The 18,524-nt window shown below is 45.5% G+C and overlaps 1 protein-coding gene across 6 annotated transcripts in view; it reads right to left on the reverse strand.

Moving 5' to 3' along the window:
* Positions 1-18,524, reverse strand: part of FGGY (FGGY carbohydrate kinase domain containing) — a 419,346-nt gene that overhangs the window by 19,943 nt on the left and 380,879 nt on the right. Inside the window, exons 15-16 of one of the 6 annotated variants that reach the window (XR_006963067.1) lie at positions 8,520-8,709; positions 7,456-7,899 (exon numbers count right to left, since the gene is read on the reverse strand). The exons of 4 other annotated variants lie outside the window; for them this stretch is intronic. The gene's annotated coding sequence lies outside the window, so the exon portion shown is untranslated. Of the gene's footprint in view, positions 1-7,455; positions 7,900-8,519; positions 8,710-18,524 lie in introns of those variants that run through there. One more of the 6 variants, XR_006963068.1, reaches the window with a different exon arrangement.

Consider the following 18,524-nt stretch of genomic DNA (forward strand, 5'->3'; position numbering starts at 1 on the left):
AAGAGAAGTGATCCGGAAATCAGGAGGCTCTGGTTCTGCATTAACCTTAGTCTAGCCTCTATAATTTTGAACAAGTTGTTTCCTTTCGTTAGATCCCAGTTTCACCTTCTACAGACTGGGAAGTCTGAGCCAGATAATATTAGCTTTACGGTTTAACAAATGGTTACTATGTGCCAGGCATTGTGCTAGGCCTGTGGATACTGTGGATACATCACTGAGCCAGACAGCACTGATCTCTGACCTTGTGGAGCTTAAGACTCTACGAGAGCAATACAGATGCTATAGGAGAGGGTCAGAGGTATATAAAGCTAGTCTGGGCGCTTAGGGAATGATCTATAAGTGCAAAAGGAATCGGCTCCATAAAGAATGTTGATAAAGAAGGATCTAAGCGGGATGGGATGCATATCTGAAGTTGAGCTATTATGGTGCATTCAAAGCACTGAGGGAAATCCAAGAGTAGATGGAATGAACAGAAAGAGTGACAAGAGATGGAGCTACAGCTGAAAGCAGGAGTCTGAATTTGGATGGCCTTGTAAATCTTTATGCTGACGTGAAGGGGAAGCCACTAGAGGGTTTTTAGCAAGAGTGATCCTACTCAAGTTTGTAAAAGATCACTATGGCTGATGGGTAGATTAGAGAATGGTAAAAGAGGAGGCAAGCAAACCATTCAGCAGGCCCCTGGAGCAGTCCAGGAGAGAGATGATGGTGGCCCAGACTAGGGTGGTGAGTGTGTAATTACAGCCATGTGAAAGAATTCAAGAGACCTGAGATGCAGTTTAGAAAGTGACTGTGAGAGACTGAAGTGGAAAGGAAAGCAAAGGTGGGTTCACAAGGTCCTTGAGGTTCTGGCAGGAGAGATTAAGTAGATGTGGCGCCATTTACACATCGCGCCATGACTGAGCCAGTGCCGGTTTTGCAGGCAAGGGTGGAGATGATGAGTGCAAATCTGAACATATTTATATTCAGATGCCGGTGAGCGCTTTAAGTGGACATGTGATGTGGACAGCTGCAGAGCTGCTGACATGCAGATAGTAAATGGATTCTTAGAAGCGGATGAGATGAACGGAATCCTGTAGAAGACCAACGTGCAGGGTTGGGAGGAGGAGAGAGGGGAGCTGGCAAGTGAATTTGGAAAGCAGTGTTCAGAGCAGCGGGAGGAAGATCACGAATGTATGTTGTCAGTGGAAGAGTGTTTCAATGCAAGAAGTGTCCCATGTTGCAAAATGCTGCTAAACATAAAGCAGGGTAATGACTGAAAAGCCCTTTGTGTTGAGCAATGGCCTACGTTGGCATTAGTAGCCTAGGCTAGGACAATTTGGGCAGAATTGTGGACGTAAAGGGCTGATCATCCTTGGTTAAGGAGGCAGAGGGGAGTGGCAAGAAAATCAGGACGGTGAGGACAGCCATCTCTTACAACACTTTTGACTGTGAGAAGATAATAATCGGAGGGGCTGACAGGTAGAAGAAGGGATTTCATTAAGAGGAGAGCGTGTGCAGTAGCACTGTTGAAAAGAAATAATGGGAGTTAGGTGATTTTCAATTTTCTAGTAGCCACTTAAAACAAAGTGAAAAGACCAGTAATTTTATGACATTTTAATTAAGCTATTACACCCAAAATACCATTTCACGAGTGATCAGCACAGTTATTCAACATTTATGTTCTTTTATTCATAGTAACTCTTTGAAGTCCTGTGCCTATTTTACACATTTCCAGTTGGACCAGACACATCTCAAGAGCTCTATAACCACATTCAACTCGTGGCTGCCGTACTGGACGGGACAAGTCTGGAGCATGTGTAAACGGTGCTGAGAAGGAGCTACCACATATACAGGAGTAAGAGAGGACAATGGATTGAGTGGGCTGTCAGAGGCAGTGGGGGATGGCGAAGCCTCTGATAACAGGCTCTTCCATTATAAAAAATATGAAGGAGACAAAGTTTGAGTCGGGATATAAGCAATGGTGTGCTGATAAATGTTAGCAACTGGCTCTACCAAAAAAATAATAATAACAATAGCCCTACTATGTAGCATTTGCCAATTTTTCGAGCGTAAATAATTCTTCTGTGGCCCACAGGAAGCTACTCATGTGATGTCCCTGGACACGGAGTGGAGAAGAGACATGCGTGGTCAGCTCTCATGCCAGTTGTGAATCAGCTGCAGCACATCGCTGGACATAAGCTGTGCGCTGTGATGGCAGGTGTCTTTCTAATGGCTTCTATTTTTTCTTCAAGGTGGATGGTGCCTGAGAATAACTAGGTCATATGTCTGAATGTGAGAAGAAAGATACGGCTGGGAATCGGGGAGGTTTGATGTAGTTATTATAGAAAATGGAAAATTGAGCTGACATGTTAGGTTCCCATCAGAAAACAGCTGGACACTCATATTGGGTAACTGAGGTAAAGCTTAATCATGGATTTGTTTAAAGGAAGGTTTAGGAAAAGAAACAAGTACCCCATGACTAGCAATAGTGGAACCATTAATGCCCTGGCAGGAGTAACAAGAGGGAGAGACTTCCAACACCCAGAGAGAAAGATGGAGGGGGAAGGTCACCTGCAGGAATGGTGGTCCACGGTAGATGGATCAGTCAACCTATGTCAGCTCAGCAAGGAGAGAAAGGATACCTTCCATATCTCCTCCAAGCTCCTGTTGATGCCTCCCATTGGCCAAACTCAACTAAACACCAGGGTAAGAGAGGCTGTCCAGGGACAATATACAATGACAGAAGCCTGCCTTATGGTTGTACAGTGTTTTATTACAGAGCTCAGTGGCCTTTAGGAAGGGATAAGTACCTGAACTTGGGGCGCCTGGGTGGCTCAGTCAGTTAAGCATCCAACTTCGGCTCAGGTCATGCTCTCGCAGTTCGTGGGTTCAAGCCCCGCGTTGGGTTCTGTGCTGACAGCTCGGAGCCTGGAGCCTGTGTCAGATTCCATCTCTGTCTCTCTGCCCCTCCCCTACTTGCTTTCTGTCTCTGTCTCTCTCTCTCTCAAATATAAAAAATAGAACATAAAAAAAATTTAAAAAAGAAAAAGAAAGCTGAACTCATCCTGCTTTGAGGTTCGGTAAGACAAAAAATTAAAAAAAAAAAAAACGGTCATGTGGACACTGGCCATGGGGAAAGAGACGAGGGGCAAGAGGAAAATGAAACCAGCCCTTCAAAATGCATGTTAACTCTGTTTGACAGGCAAGGAAACTGAAACTCAAAGCAGTAATGTGGCTTGCCCAAGACAACATATTTAGTGGTAGAGTCAAGAGACACGTCCATCTAGCTTGAAAGCGTTTTCCACCCTACTGATGCATCCACGAGCAAATAAACAGTTTGACTGAACTTTGGGGGCAGGGGCATATTTTAATATTCACTTAAGCTTTTAATTGAGACCGAAGCATTATTAGAATTCTCTACTTCTGATACAGAAGTTCATATACACTTGGGGCGCCTGGGTGGTTCCGTAGATTAAGCATCTGACTTCAGCTTAGGTCATCATCTCACAGTTCATGAGTTTGAGCCCTGCATTGGGCTCTGTGCTAACAGCTCAGAGCCTGGAGCCTGCTTCGGATTCTGTGTCTCCCTCTCTCTCTGCTCCACCCCTGCTTGTGCTCTGTCTGTCTGTCTCTCTCTCTCTCAAAAATAAATAAACATTAAAAACAAATTAAAAAAAAGTTCATACACACTTAAAAGCAAGAATGCCCTTGGGTATTTTCATTATAGAAGCTCATCCCACATGCACATGCTAAGAGAGGAAGTGAGCTAAGGTAAGGAAAAGACAAGGGTGTCTTTAGTGAAGTAACAGTGGAATCGAGTTCTCAGGCATGCTCTGTTCCTCACTCTATATGTCTGCTCTGGCTTCTCCTTAAGGCAATACCTGAATAGGTCACCTTTTTATTTATACCCAGCGGTATGGGCAGATGGGGGAGAAAGTGCCATATGACTTCCCCTGTGAGTGCCACATGGATATAACCCATGTGTATTCCCAGCGGCGGGCACATGGTTAATGCTCAGCGATGATGGGATAAATGGAATCTTTCCAGGGCCATGTTTGCTGTGTCAAATATTACATGGTCTGACAATAGGATAAACAATTAGAAATCAGAGCTGCAAAGCAGGGAGTGGTGCCCAGGAATCACTGGAAACAGCTAGCTTGGAATTCTTGATGTGACCTGAGAGCCTCATCTCTCTCGGTCCATTTATAAAACTTACTCATTTAGAAAATTTGGCCAATCCCTGATAGGTCATTGTGAGCATTAAATCAGCCCAAGGATACAAAGCTCCTGGTACATGTAAGTGTAGCAAAAGCTGATTCCCTCCATTCCCTGTCCATCTCTGCTCCTTTTTCTTTAGCTATTTCCTTCATTTCCCAGCATTGTCACATTTTTCTGACGCTGCATTCAATTCACTGAAGTTAGTGGTGGTTTTCCTACCACTTCCCAATCATGGTCACTCCTGGTTTTTTTCTTTTGTTTTGTTTTGGTCACCTTTGGGCCTTGGTGACCCCAGGTGACCATTCTGTGGAAACTGCGGCAATTTGGATCATGGCTTTTTTTCCCTTCTTTGAATAAACACTGAAAGCTTTCTTTCCCACTTATTCCAACTCTCGTTTGCCATCTGGTGCCTGGGTTGGCCGCATCTGTGTTTGCTTAATGACTTTAGGCGAAGGCCGAGTTTACATATGGGAAGGAGGAGAGGGCTTTGCTGATTTCTTCCATATGTTCATTTATTCGTATATTATGATTTTTGTAATCTCACCAGCATAGATCCCTTCAGACAATCCTCACAGTGTTCCTTGGGACCTGCTTCTTTGTGTGCTCAGCTGGGAGTTGCCGTGAGAACATTTTTTGCAGAGCCTGTTAGCATAGCTCAGTGTGGCTTTTAGGTAGGTACGAACTGATGTTCTGAAGGTTCTTCTTTCTGAATGGAGGACACTTATTAGATGTGGGTGATTCTGTGGAGTCAGGAGACCTGGGTTCTAGGCCCTTCTCTCCATCTGCAAAAGGTGTAAATTCAAACTCTGTAACTCTCTGGCCTCAGTTTGCTCCTTGCAGATCAAAGGGCTTGGGCTGGGGATGCTCTGACACCTGCGTGGGGCCGCAGCCTTCCCTGACCTCTTCTGTCCTCTGGTCCTGGGCTTCCAGCTTTTACGTATTTCTACCTGAAGTCTCAATGTGTGCTTTCCTTCTTCCCGGCTCCCAAGCAGAGGTGTGCATGGAGGAAAAAAATCCAAGAAAGGCATCCCGTCTTCTGCATAATGCAGGAATGAAGAGGATGCGCTCTATTTGTCGTTTTGTAAGAAGTTATCTTGATTTCTTTTTCTACAGTCTCTTTGGGCCTCAGCTTAGTGTGATGGCTCATGAGCTCTGGAAAGACACGGACCTGGGACCTGGGTTTGAAAACCCCCTCTTCTCTTCCCAGCCTGGGCCCTGAGCAGGTTTCTTAATTTTCCTGAGTGGTATCTTCCCTCTCTGTAAAACAGGAGTACCATCTGCCTTTGCAGGGGTGGTGAGCGGAGAAGGGATCGTTAATCCTAGGATGATGTTTTGCATGAAGCAAGTGCTCACAAATGTTGGTTACCTCTGTGCATGGTGGATTCACTGGTGAAATGCCACGGTGTTGAGAATGCCTCAGAGGAGGACACCGACAATACTTACGGAAGATCACAAAATCAATGGATGCCAAACCTTGAACTAGAACTTGGGATTCCTGACTCCCAGGCTGCAGTTCCTTCTCATGAGTTAAAGAGGGGTGGGGAAAAAAGGTGGGGGGCTGAGTCAAATTCACCGGAGACCAAATGATGGCTAAGAAAGGAAGGTGGCCTAATCCTTATTCCAGAGGGCTGGTAAGTGGAAGAGAGATTCCTGAGGGGGTCAGAAAAAGTGTTATGGGGTGGTGGCAAGAGGGAGTGGACCCCTTTTTGCGAATGTCCTCAAACTGTTATGAGAGGTTTTCTTTCTCTCTCTCTCACCATCTGTCCCCCCCCCCCCCCGCCTCTCCTTCTGCCCTTATTCCTTCCCGACTAGTCTCTGTGCCTGTGAAAGTGAAACCCAAAAGAACAAAAATTATTTGAATGAATGTTTTTGGATATGACCAGACCGACAGGTGAGGTTGGGTTTGACAGTTTAGGCAGGAAAGCTTTGCAGGCTTATTTGAAAAAGCCAAATTAATCTGAGATAATCGAGAAATAATTTGTCAGGTCAGAGGCAAGTAGAGAACGAGAAATTACCTTGTCCACAGCCTCTTGCTGTGGCCCTCTCTGCTCAGAAGCATGAGGAGAAGCTGTGTGAGAAGGGTGGTGTAGGCAGCTGACTCTAGATCTTTCCTCTGTCACAGAGCAGTCAGAATCTGAGAGATGAGGGTTCTCTCCTGACACGGGGTATGGGGTTTCCGGGTGTGGAGAGGCAAGGAGGGGAGGGTTTTGGCATTCCTGGGTCTCTGCCGCCTCACGTTATGTACGATATGTACGTATGTGTAATTTGGTATATGCATGCATGCATGTATACTCTATGTAATGGCTTGGCTGACAGTAAAAGGATGCGCAGGCATGAGCATGCATCCAGCAGAGAACAGAACTATCTACAAGGAAAGAAAATGACACACTTGAGGAATGAGAAGGCCAGTGTGACTGGAGCAGATGGAGTGAGGGCAAGTGCGGAGGAGACAGAACCTGGAGGCAGGCTGGGGCCACACCGCGGGGACCCTGCAGTCTCCTTTCCTAAAGCACCGGCATTCGGTCTGGCAGGAGCCAGGTGCAGAGGTCCAGGGAGGCAATCAGGGTGGCGGTGATACATGAGGGAGATGTACGCAGATATGAGAGGTGTTCAGGAGGTTTTGGTGATGGATAGGGTGGCGGTGTTAGGGAGAAAGAGTTGTGAGAAATACTGAAGGACCCTTAGATTTCTGGGCCCACGCATCTTCCCCACTTAGGTAGAGGCAGAGTGAGAACCTGCATCTAGAGGTGTTTGCTTAAAGTCTGCTTCTCTACATCTGAAAGGGCTCATTCAGGGTCATGGGGTAAGGAAGAAGGAGCACCTCAGCTTGGCCTCCTGTTCAGAGAACAACAGCTACAAGAAAAGAACATCAAGAGAAATAATGTCGCAAAATTCTTCACAGACCTGGCCAAAGCTTACATCAGCCAGTCATATGCGTTTCAAGCTCTATTATTCAGTAAGAAGCGGATTTGTCCTTGTAAGTGCTACAAGATCTGGCACTTACACCTGAGATGTGAAGGCACTTTGTGTTTTTAGTTTTTTCTTTTTAAAGCCACAGACGCTCTGGACAATCCGTGAGTTTTTTTTTTTCTTTCTCAACGTTTTTTTTTTTTTTTATTTTTTTTTATTTTTTTTATTTTTTTGGGACAGAGAGAGACAGAGCATGAACGGGGGAGGGGCAGAGAGAGAGGGAAACACAGAATCGGAAACAGGCTCCAGGCTCCGAGCCATCAGCCCAGAGCCCGACGCGGGGCTCGAACTCACGGACCGCGAGATCGTGACCTGGCTGAAGTCGGACGCTTAACCGACTGCGCCACCCAGGCGCCCCCAATCCGTGAGTTTTAAAAGCAGCCTCGGGACACCCAACACACTGTTTGTGGCTTGGACCTTTCCATGGAGGCATTTCCCAGTTTCCCTAGGGTGGTGGACAGGAGAATGCATGTCAAGAGAGAAGGTATGAGGCCATTGGCAAAGGCAGGGTTCTTGTGCACAGACATTTCTTAGTTGAAGTAAGAAACTATGTTTGCCTGGGATCCTATAAGCCTCTATCTGTGGGGGGGGGGGGGGCGGGGGGGGGACTCCAGCCAGGAGTGTTAAGATTTGGGCAGGCAATTCGATGCGGGGGAAGGGGTTGGGCAGTGCTCAGCAGCTTTTCAAGGTCAGAATGCAGAACCTGAACTTCCTCATCAATATTCACAGCAACTGCAAAAGATGAGTATTATCATTATTAACTCTATTTTAACAGGGGAAGAAAATAGGGGTGAACAGGGGATAAGTAACTGGCCCAAGATCACTCAGTGAATAAACAGTAGTAGGTCCAGAATTCAAACCCAGGCAGTAAAATCCATTTCCTGGACTCGGTGGCTACCAAAGGGCAGGGTGGGAGGAGCTGTTCACCTGGGGTATAGGCAATGAGGGGAGGGGTGAACTGTCTCTAGAGAATTAAATTATAATAATAAAACCAGTTAAAAGATCCATCTCTTTTTTATTCTCATATGCATTAACAATCTATGAGTAGTAAAATCTCCCCTCTAGGGCAAACCTCTCCTACCCGATGTATCTCCCACCCCTCCTAAGCCACTGGTTTAAACCATTCTAAAAGGGAGGAACGACAAGTCACATTTTGCAGATTTCAGATCCCATCCAAACACTCTCATTGCACTCTGCACAGCTCCTTTGCTCCCCACTAACAAGTATATTGGTCACATGTACACATATTTCTTTAGTGTTTGCCTTTGCCATTGGACCATCAATCTCATGAGGGTAGGGGCTGTCTGCAGTTCCTACTGGAGTGCCTGGCTTAACATGTTGGTGGTGCTCACCTGAAAAGATATTTGCTGAATGCACAGAAGGATGAAGGAACGGTCAATCTAAAATGCCACTTCCTCCATGAAGTCTTCCTTGAGGGTAGAAGAGCTTCGCGCTTCAGAGAAGAAGGTGGAACAGGAGATATTGGAAGAAGCCATCAGGATGGGCTGGGCTCTCCTTCCCTCCAGGGCGGCCCCGGAAGTTCTGGGCCAGGTGTGAAAAGCATGGGTCTCAGTGTAGTTTTGAGCTTCAGGGCACCCCAACATTCCTCATTGTGGAATCAGGAAGAACAGACTCCCCTCTTAGGATTGATATTTGAGAACTGATCGTTTCTACACCTGTCCAGGGCCAGAAACTACCTAACTGAGGCGCAGATTTACGATTATCTTTAGGACGATCCTTAAGATCTAGATACAAGAGCCTAAATGTCCATCAACTGATGAATGGATAAAGAAGTTGCGGTTTATATATACAGTGGAATACTACTTGGCAATGAGAAAGAATAAAATACGGCCTTCTGTAGCAACGTGGATGGCACTGGAGAGTGTTATGCTAAGTGAAATAAGTCATACAGAGAAAGACAGATACCATATGTTTTCACTCTTATGTGGATCCTGAGAAACTTAACAGAAGACCATGGGGGGAGGGGAGGGGAAAAAAAAGTTACAGAGAGGGAAGGAGGCAAACCATAAGGGACTCTTAAATACTGAGAAAAAACCGAGGGTTGATGGGGGTTGGGGGAGAGGGGAAAGTGGGCATTGAGGAGGGCACCTGTTGGGATGAGCACTGGGTGTTGTATGGAAACCAATTTGACAATAAATTCCATATTAAAAAAAAAAAGATCTAGATACAAAAGATCCCAGCATGTTCCTGAGAGAATCTATTTTGCTTTTGGCATGTTTCTAAGTTGCTAGATAAATATAACTCTGCAAACATCTCTATGACCTGGGATGTTGTTTTTATTTTGAAATGAGAGCATGTTCGTTTATAAGTTCGTTAAAACTAATATATATTTTGCTAAAGCACTATGGAGTCAGCATCCCTTCAGCAGGCCTCTTCAAGCCCATTTGTTAAACAAGACTGTAATCCTTTGCAAAACATTCTAGGTATCATGCTGTATCGTGTCCTCTTTTTTTTTTTATCCTTTAAACTATATTTCTGTATTTCACCCCTATAAATAAAATGATGTTCCAGTCAACCTTTCTGGGTGGTCCACCGTGAGAAAAGAGTTCCCAGGTCTCCTCTGAGAGGTGGGTCACAGCGAGGTCGGTCCTCACGCTCAAAGCCAACATCCCAGGAGGGAGGCTGCATGAACTGCATGATAAGGTGACAGCAGGGACATAGGTGGTCTGGCATCACAGCCAGTCATGGAATGGTTTAGAATGTAACATGGAGTCTGGCAGAGAACAGGCAAAGATGAGGTCAGATGGAAATCTTCCTGATGCCCAAATTCTGCCATGCTACCTTTGAAATGTTCTGTGGGGTTGGGGGAAGAGCCCTAAGGAGGAAGATCCTCAGGGAACGGTGACACCAAAAGCTTGCCTACCTCTCTGCCTCACTACCTGGAGTTTTCATCCTCTAAGACAGTTTAACAAAGGCAGTATGTCCAGAAAATGAATGCTTATACATTTGTTATGTCTGGCAAGAAAGGATTACTGGAATAGTAGATATACCAGAAGGCACATGTTTGTTATATCAACTAGCTGTAAGATGAGGAAGCCTAGAGCAGGGTCCCAAAGGGGTGGGACACGGGAAAGAGAGGAGAGAGGGACCTAGAGACAAAAAAGTGTTCTGCCGCCCCTTCGTATCTTAAGGCACCGGAGACAACAAGATCTCAAGGAGAGTGGGCTTTACAAGTATTTTTTCCTTTTTCCTAATTATCTTCCTATCCTTCTCCTCTGTCCCCTCCTTCCACTCTCCCTCTCTCCTTCTTCCCTCCTCCTCTTCTTCCCTCCCTCCCCTCATATATGTTTACTGAACATCTGCCATGTGTCGGTCACTATTTTAGGTTCTGGAAGTCACTGGTGAACAAAATCAGCACGGTCTCTGTCCTTGGGAAACTTAGAGCCTTGTAGGGGAGACGGACAGTCAACAAGCATTCCCCCAATATATCTGTCATCACGCATTGCAGTAAGTGCTATGAAGAAGAAAGACAAAGGGCTGTGTAAGGAACATTAGCTTGATGGGGGTGGGTGGGGGGGTGTCAAGGGATCCTCGTCCCCAAAAGTGACGTTTAAGCGCACAGCTGAAGGAAGACAAAGAATTAGGTCAAGAAAAATCTGTGTGTGGGGGAGGGGCAGCATTACAGCCAAGGGAATAAAAGAAACAATAACAACAATAACAGTGATGATAAAAGCAATAGGTAAGACTTACTGAACGGTTATTATGTGCCAGTCACGATTCTAAACATCTAATAAGTATTCATTAAACCCTCACACCAACTCTGTGAGGCAATTTACCATGATTGTCCCCATTTTACAGATAAGGAAAATAAGGCCCAGAGATGTGAAGGAGCTTGCCCATCACATAGCTGGAGGGTAGAGAAACCTAGATAATCTGGCTCCAGGAAAGGAAGGCCCGGTGAAGTAAGGGTATGCACAAAAAGGCAACAAAGCTGAGCTGTAGCAACTACAGGGGTGGTGGGAGAGGGCACGGCCAGGCACTCAGGGGCCATGTGATGAGTTCTAGAAGTTTTCCTAAATGTGACAGTGGAAACCCATTGCAGGAGTCTTGGGGGGGAGTGACACTGACCTTTCCACGGGGCCTCTCTGGGTGCAGTGGGGCAGCAGCCTAGAGCACGGGCCCAGCTGGGAGAACCCTGCAGTAGTCCAGGGGTGGGGGGAACAGGGGTTTGCACGAAGTACCCGGTTACATAACCGATCAACGAGTGGAGCTCCTCAGTGCTTTCCTTCCCTGGTCTCTTGCTTCCCCCCTCTCTCTCCCTGCCCCCACTGCTCTCTCTGTCGTTGTCCCTCTCAGCAGAAGGCCGAGGACGTGGTGGTAAGACGCCGACTCCTGCTCCGTTTGCCAAGCCGCGGACTTCGGCATTCTGTCACCTTCGCCTTGCCGCCTCCCGGACTCGGGATCATTCTTTCCCACGCTTTTAAGCCTCAAGGGAGCAGCTGCTGGTATCTAGAACCCAGCTGTTCTCCCAACTTCTCTCAAGTGTTTCTTAGTGTCAATGCTTCTAATTAGTTAAAATAGGAAGAGGGGTGGTAAACAGAGGAGCAGAAGAGAGACCTAATTTTAGCTGTAGCCAAAAGGACTTTCCCCCAAATACACTGTGATCTCAAAATACTTAGCTAAGCGCATATGGACACGGCGGGGAGAGGATCTGAAAAGCTACAGAAGGAACAGTCAAAGCCAAATGGGACCGCCCCTGCCTTCCCAAACGTAGGACTGGATCGAAGAGGAAGGCTATGGAAACAGACTGAATCCTTCCTCTGTGCCAGGCACCGTGCGAGCACTTTGTGTGAGTCAACTCGGCAATTCATTTCCTCCTCCCAGTCAGAGGATGCTACAGGGGCTAGATTTACGCTCCTTTTACAGATGAGGAAACTGAGGCTCGGTGCCACTAAAGTTATCTTGTCCGAGATGAGACAGCTATCCAGAGAGCCAGGATTTAAACCTGAGTCTCTCTAACTTCAAGGTGCCTAGCAAAAGGAAGATGGGGCCTCAGACTGAGGACAGATATAGGGTACGGGGTAAAAAGCTCTAACGGAGATGCAGGGCAAAGCATCAGGATAAAAATCCAAAGGACACTCAGAACACTGAGAGGCATCGTTGGTTGGGACTGGCACGGATCACTCAGGACCTCGACTTTTTCTACTCTTGAAACCCCATCCAGCCCTCACAAGATGTCACTAACAATTTACAGGTAGATAAATCACTTCTTGAGTGCCCCCTACCTCTCACTACAGCAAAAAGGACCACTGCTTTCTGCAAACAAAGAAGATGCCGTTTTGGCAAAGGAAGCTGAACTGGCTAAGCCCACCCTCCCCCAGCCTGCCTTCCTAAGGTCGTGGTGGAATCTGGGCTCCTTCAGAAAACGGGCCACCTGGTAGGACTCATCACGTCAACTTCCTTCATCTCAGTTCAAGCTTAAAAGGCCTCTTCACTGGGAAGCTCCCCAGTGAGGTTTTCCACGCACATCTGGAGACTTTCCACAATAGGCCTTTGAAGCGGCCTGAAGTATTCCGGGAAGCCGGGCTCACTGGGCTGAGGTTTAAAGAGCAGAAGCCCACATTTATTTTTCTTTCCCGCTTTCTTTGACAAAACTCCCCCCACCAGTGGTTTGTGGGCATTCGCAAAGCAGCCCTGATTTTCAGCTTACTACTTTTAGGGCCGAAGTCTTAAAGAAAACAACAATAAAGCACATTCCAAGGAAGCACTGATAACCATAAAGATCTGTTTCTGTGTTTGGCTCCTTCGCCAGAGCCTGAGTCGTGCCTTAGTCATCTATGTAGCAGAAAGAAAACGAGCCCTGGACAGAAAACAGACTTGCTCCGTCGTCACTCAGCATGGGTGACATTTTGTCAAGTCACTTCGACTTTCTGACCTGTAGAGTGAGTTAATAGTTCCTGCCTTGTGTGGAGTACTAATGGGTTACATGAGGTGGGGTGAGAAAATCACTTCGCATGTCGTCCGCCATGGACTTTATCGGGCCTGTGCTGGCCTCCCAACCAGGATAGCTCTTGCTCACAGAGGCCAGTCACCGCATTCTCGACGACTCAACTCAGGCGGTGCTTTCCCCTTCTGGAAATGTCTTACCTTCTTTTTGCCCAGGCTAGCTCAGGTGCGTGTCTGCTACACTTCAATACCTCCCTATCCTCAGCTCCACAGTCTGTTGTTTTTTTCCATCTTAAGTGTCTATCCACCATGGCCCCCTACCACCCCAGGACAACTGTAGATGCGTGGCATTTTCTTTCTCATTGTCGTCTCTCCCTCCGGAGCACAGTGCCTAGTACAATGATGTGCTCCGTAAAAATCAACTGATTAATTTATTTAACAAATATTTATCAAACACCTACCCTGAGCAGGGTACTTATTCTAGCTACTGAAGGCAGAGCAGTGAGTAAAAGTGACATAGCCCCTGGTTTTTTACGAGTTTACATCCTGATATGGAAAGTCAGGAAATACATTAAGGAGATATACCCTTGGCCCTTGAACGCCGCAGTGGTTAGAGGCACCAACGCCCCACAGGTGAAAATGTGCGTGTAACTTTTTATTCCCCCAAAACTTAACTACATTACAAGAAAAGAAAACCAAAAGCCAGTATCTCTCATGAATATAGATGTAAAAATCATCAGCATAATATTAGTAAATAAAATCCAAGTAAGTATAAAAAGAATGATGCATCACAGCTAAGTGGGATTTATTCCAGGTATGCAAGGATGGTTCAACATTCAACCATCAATAATGAATTCACCACATCCATAGGTTTAAGAATAAAAACCATATAATCCTATTAATAGAGGCAGAAAATACATTTGATACAATGCACACCTTCAAGTTCACTTTGTGCTACAATGTTCAATAGTTCTAGCAAATGCACAATGTCATGCATGCTCAATGACAGTATCACAATAGTTTCACCAGTTACCCCCACCCCCACCCCCAAATCCCTGTGACTCACCTATTTAATCCTCCCCCACTCTCCCTGAGCCTTTAGAAACCTCTGGTCTTTTTATTGCCCAATGATCTTGCCTTTTCCAGAATGTCACATAATTTGAATCATGCACTGTGTAACCCATAATGGAAAGTGCTATATGTGACAAGGCATCCAACTGTATTACAAACATATGAAACAATGTCACTGAAGGTTGTGGGAGATGAAGGGACTGACCTAAGTAACTCTGGAAATGAGGAGAGTTTATACAGGGCAACAGAGACTGTACATCAGCAATATACTCCAGTTGATAAAGTTGACAATTCTGGTATTTCTACACTTGTATATTGTAACTGGATAATTAAGAAAAGGCACGGTAGATGGCAGGTGCCAGGCTTCTCACTACTTGAGTGGAAGCTTACAGAAAAGCAAGAGAGGGAAGCTAGAATGACTCATGTGATAAGAGATTAGTGTTGGAGATAAAGTATAAACTAATGGTTAGCTTAATGTGGACAGAGATGATTACATATATAAATATTTATAGATATGGGTATACACATAGATTAGTACACACACAGGTATCTGCTCACACTGTCAACAGGGTGGGTCTAGGAAGCAACAACAGCTCAGTAGCAATGAGCACACTTAGTGCCCAGATCTTGGTGTTTGTTATCATCCTCCAGCAAAAAGAATCAGGGCTCCATGGAGAGTGGCTGATTCTGGTGCTGGGGCAGGAAACAGACAAAATGAGCTTAGAGGATCTTGTAGTGTCAGAAAGTAAGGAAGCAATAAAAAAGAACAAACGAAATGAGGGGTTATTTCAGAGAGATAAAGGATCCATCTGAGGAGTCCCAATGGCCCAAACCAGAACAAATAACAGAATAAAGTAGTACTGGGTCATAGCCCAAAATAGCACATAAATGTCTATGAGTTCATACTGTTCTAAAGCAATTGGATGAAGGAATGAATGAATGAATGAATGGGAAGACAGAAATGTCCCATGAAGAGTAATTCCAAATCTATGTAGACATTCTACCCTTGAGGAAATGCAGCACTCCTTAAGTCAATACTGACAGAGGTAAGTCAGGTTGATAGTATATAACTTGATATAATGTGAGAATGGCACTTTGTCTGTGTGGTCTTCTTCCCCCCAAATCTTAACTCTGGTCTAATCATGAGAAAAATATCAGACAAATCCCAGCTGAGGAGCATTCTACAAAATATCTGATTACCACTCCTCAAAGCTGTCAAGGTCATCAAAAACCAGAGAAGCCTAAGGAGACATGATGACTGAATGTAATGGGGTATCCTGGATGAGATCCTGGAACATAAAGAGGACACTAGATAAAAACTTAGCAATAAAATAGGGACGTTAGCTAATAACGCATCCATACCGGCTGACTCATCATAACATACCTAAGTTGGTAACAATAAGGGAAAGAGGTCCATAGTAAGGGGAACTGGGATGGGGTTTATGAAAATCATATCTTCACAATTTTTCTGTAAATAAAAAAAGCTGTTCTCAAAAATAAAGTTTGTCAAAATAATACACACACACGTGCATATAATGCACATACCCATATATTATGTCAGGAGGTTGTCAGTTCTAGAAGGAAAAAACAAGTAGGGCAGTGATGACGAAGGATGAATGGAGCAAGCCGTCTGCATGGGTGGCCAAGAATGGTGTCTCTCTGATAAAATGATATCTGTGAAATGATATCTGAGCAGAGATCTGAAGGAAATGGGGGAGGGAACCATGGAAATATCTAGGGAAAGAGAATTCCATGCAGAAGGGAACGGGCATTAGGAAGGCCCTGAGGCTGGGGGGTGTGTTCAGTATACACAAAGAGAAGAAAGAAGCCAGCGTAGGTGGTGTGGCCTGGTCAGGAGCAGATGGTGGAGTCCAAAAGGGGGTGGGTGCCAGGCCAAGCGGGCCTTGTAGGCCACAGTCACGAAGCAAGTCAATCAGTACAGGACATGAATGAAAACTCATCTTGAAATTTATTCTAGGTACTCCAGCCTTTTTTTTTTCTTCAATGTAAATGAAGAGTCATCTGGAAACACCTCCCCCACCGACAAGTACACACAAATATTCTATCACAACAATACCAACATTTCTTAGCCTGCAATTATGCTGACCCGACCCTCTAGTCCCACAGAAGCAGTCTAAGGCATGCCACCCCCTCTCTGAAACAAAATCTCAGACGGTTTCTAGGCAAGCAAAGTGAAATGAAGGCTTGAGGCCAACTTTTCACATAATTCAATTTAAAAGAAACTTACATATGCCTGAAATCTTTAGATAATGGAAAGAAAAGTGGATTTTCCTCTCTTCGTTATTAAAGTAATTGGCTCAAACTCTCATTTCATTTTGTACTTGTAGGCACAACCCAGAGTCTGTAATTAGTTTCAAACCACCAAAGTAGAACCAGAATAAAACCTCAACTAACTGAAGGACCTTTTTTTCCTTGACATACTTGGCTTTCAATGGCTACAGGCAAAGGGCACCAATCCAAGAAGCAAGCTTATGACTGGGACTTGTTTAAAAAACAAAATTACTTGCAAACTATGTCTTAGGTGAGTCCAGTGCGAGATCCTTACCAGCCACCTTCTCCCTCTCCACTCCTAGTCCCAGGTAATGAGAGATGGTATCCTGGATGATGACGAAAGCCACACTCATCAGAGGAAAGCACACCAAGCTCATCACTTGCATGCCAAGACGGGCACAAAAACCCTCATCGATAGAGATGAAATCAGGAACACCTTTCTATGAACTTTAACCAGAAATGTACATAAATAAAGGCATTCTACTGCATGCGCATAGGAATAAAATATGGATCATCCAACAGCAAGGGCTTGATCTCAAAATATCTTGATCTATTTAAGAATAGTTGGAGTCATACTCAATCACTGGCCATGTCTTTGGTGAGCTGACCTCTCTGAACCTCAGTTTCTTCGGCTGTAGAATGACAATTATGGCATCTCCTGCAAAGACCTCCTCAAGATTAAACGAAATAATGTCCCCAAACACCAAGAACAGTGTCTAGTTTAAAATAAGTGACCAACATGTGTTGCTTCCTTTTACGAACATACTTATCCAGCCTGTATCTGTACCAGACAGGGATCTGGTAAATCGTTGCCTCCTGATAAGTGTTGAATATGTAACTGTCTGAAGGAAATACCTCCAGGGAGTCATGAATGATACTTTATGTAATGATACTTACTACAATGCTGACAATAACAATCATTTATTGAGCACTTACTACTGGGCAGGTGCTGTGATACCCACTCACACACACCACCTCACTGACTTCTCATAGTCCCCTAAGAAGGTAGGCCTTCTTTCAGCTCTTAAGAGCATTTTTTTTTTAAAGGCACATTTGACTTCTTTTGCTAAGATGACTCAACCAGGGTGAGTAAGCCTTCTTTGACTGCCTGGGATAGCCGCATCTTCTGGACTGGCAGCTCCGAGGAACAAGTGGGACTGGCCGAGCTACCAGGGACTGACTTGGAGAAGGTGGCCGAGTCCTGTTCAGAAGAGCTGTGTGGGCTGGCAGGGGAGGAGGATCCTGGCTGCTGGGCTGGAGTGTCATCTTGAATAAAAGAGGTAAAAGTGCCCCAAGGGCAAAGCAAATTATTCCAAGAAAGGGAGCTGGGGGGGGGGGGTGGTCCCCGGTGCCAGTCCTGCTGTGGCAGGAAGCTAGAACCAAGGGCACTGGGAGTGCCAGGGGTGAGGGTCTGGGGTCAGGGGATGCAGTGAAAAGTTCTAGACAGGCTGTGGAAGATGTCAGACTGTGGCAGGCCCTCTCGGGGGAGGTCCCTGAGCCCATGGTGTGGTGGCAGAGTGTCAACACACAGAGAAAGGGGTGGGAAAGGACAACTTTAACCCCAGAACACTCCTGTGGGTAAAATCACCCTAGAGACAGTGTGAAAGGGATTAAGAGCATGGACTCAGGGGCCTGGGTTCAAAGCTTACTTTCTCTATTTACCGGCTGTGTGACCAGTCATGTTACTTAATCTCTCTGTGCCTCAGTCTCTCCCCATCTACACGAAAGGGATAACAATGTCCTTTATCTAATGGGGTTTCTATGAAGAGCTCATCAGCTAATATATAGCAAGTGCCTAGAAGAGAATGTGGAAAGTGCTGGCACGTGCAACTGTTTAAGCGCTCTCTGCTGTTCTGGTTCTTACCCCCTCCCAGAGCTGATGGAGGAGACACAGTGAGAGGTTATGTAACCCCATCAGCAAATTATTTTTCCTTTGTCCTCCTTTACGCAGTACAGCTTTAGCAGCGGAGCCGGGACTTGAACCTAAATCTCTTCAGACTCTGTGTCCTTGTCTTCTTGTTATGTGCTCTTCAGTCATCCCAAATTCAAGCTTCTGTGGCACAATCTAAGGTTGCTTCACAACTGCA

The sequence above is a fragment of the Lynx rufus genome, unplaced genomic scaffold (genome assembly GCF_022079265.1).
Source record: "Lynx rufus isolate CCGP_SWC_20201006 ecotype Redwood Valley unplaced genomic scaffold, mLynRuf1.p SCAF_2, whole genome shotgun sequence".
In the NCBI taxonomy this organism is placed as follows: domain Eukaryota; kingdom Metazoa; phylum Chordata; class Mammalia; order Carnivora; family Felidae; genus Lynx; species Lynx rufus.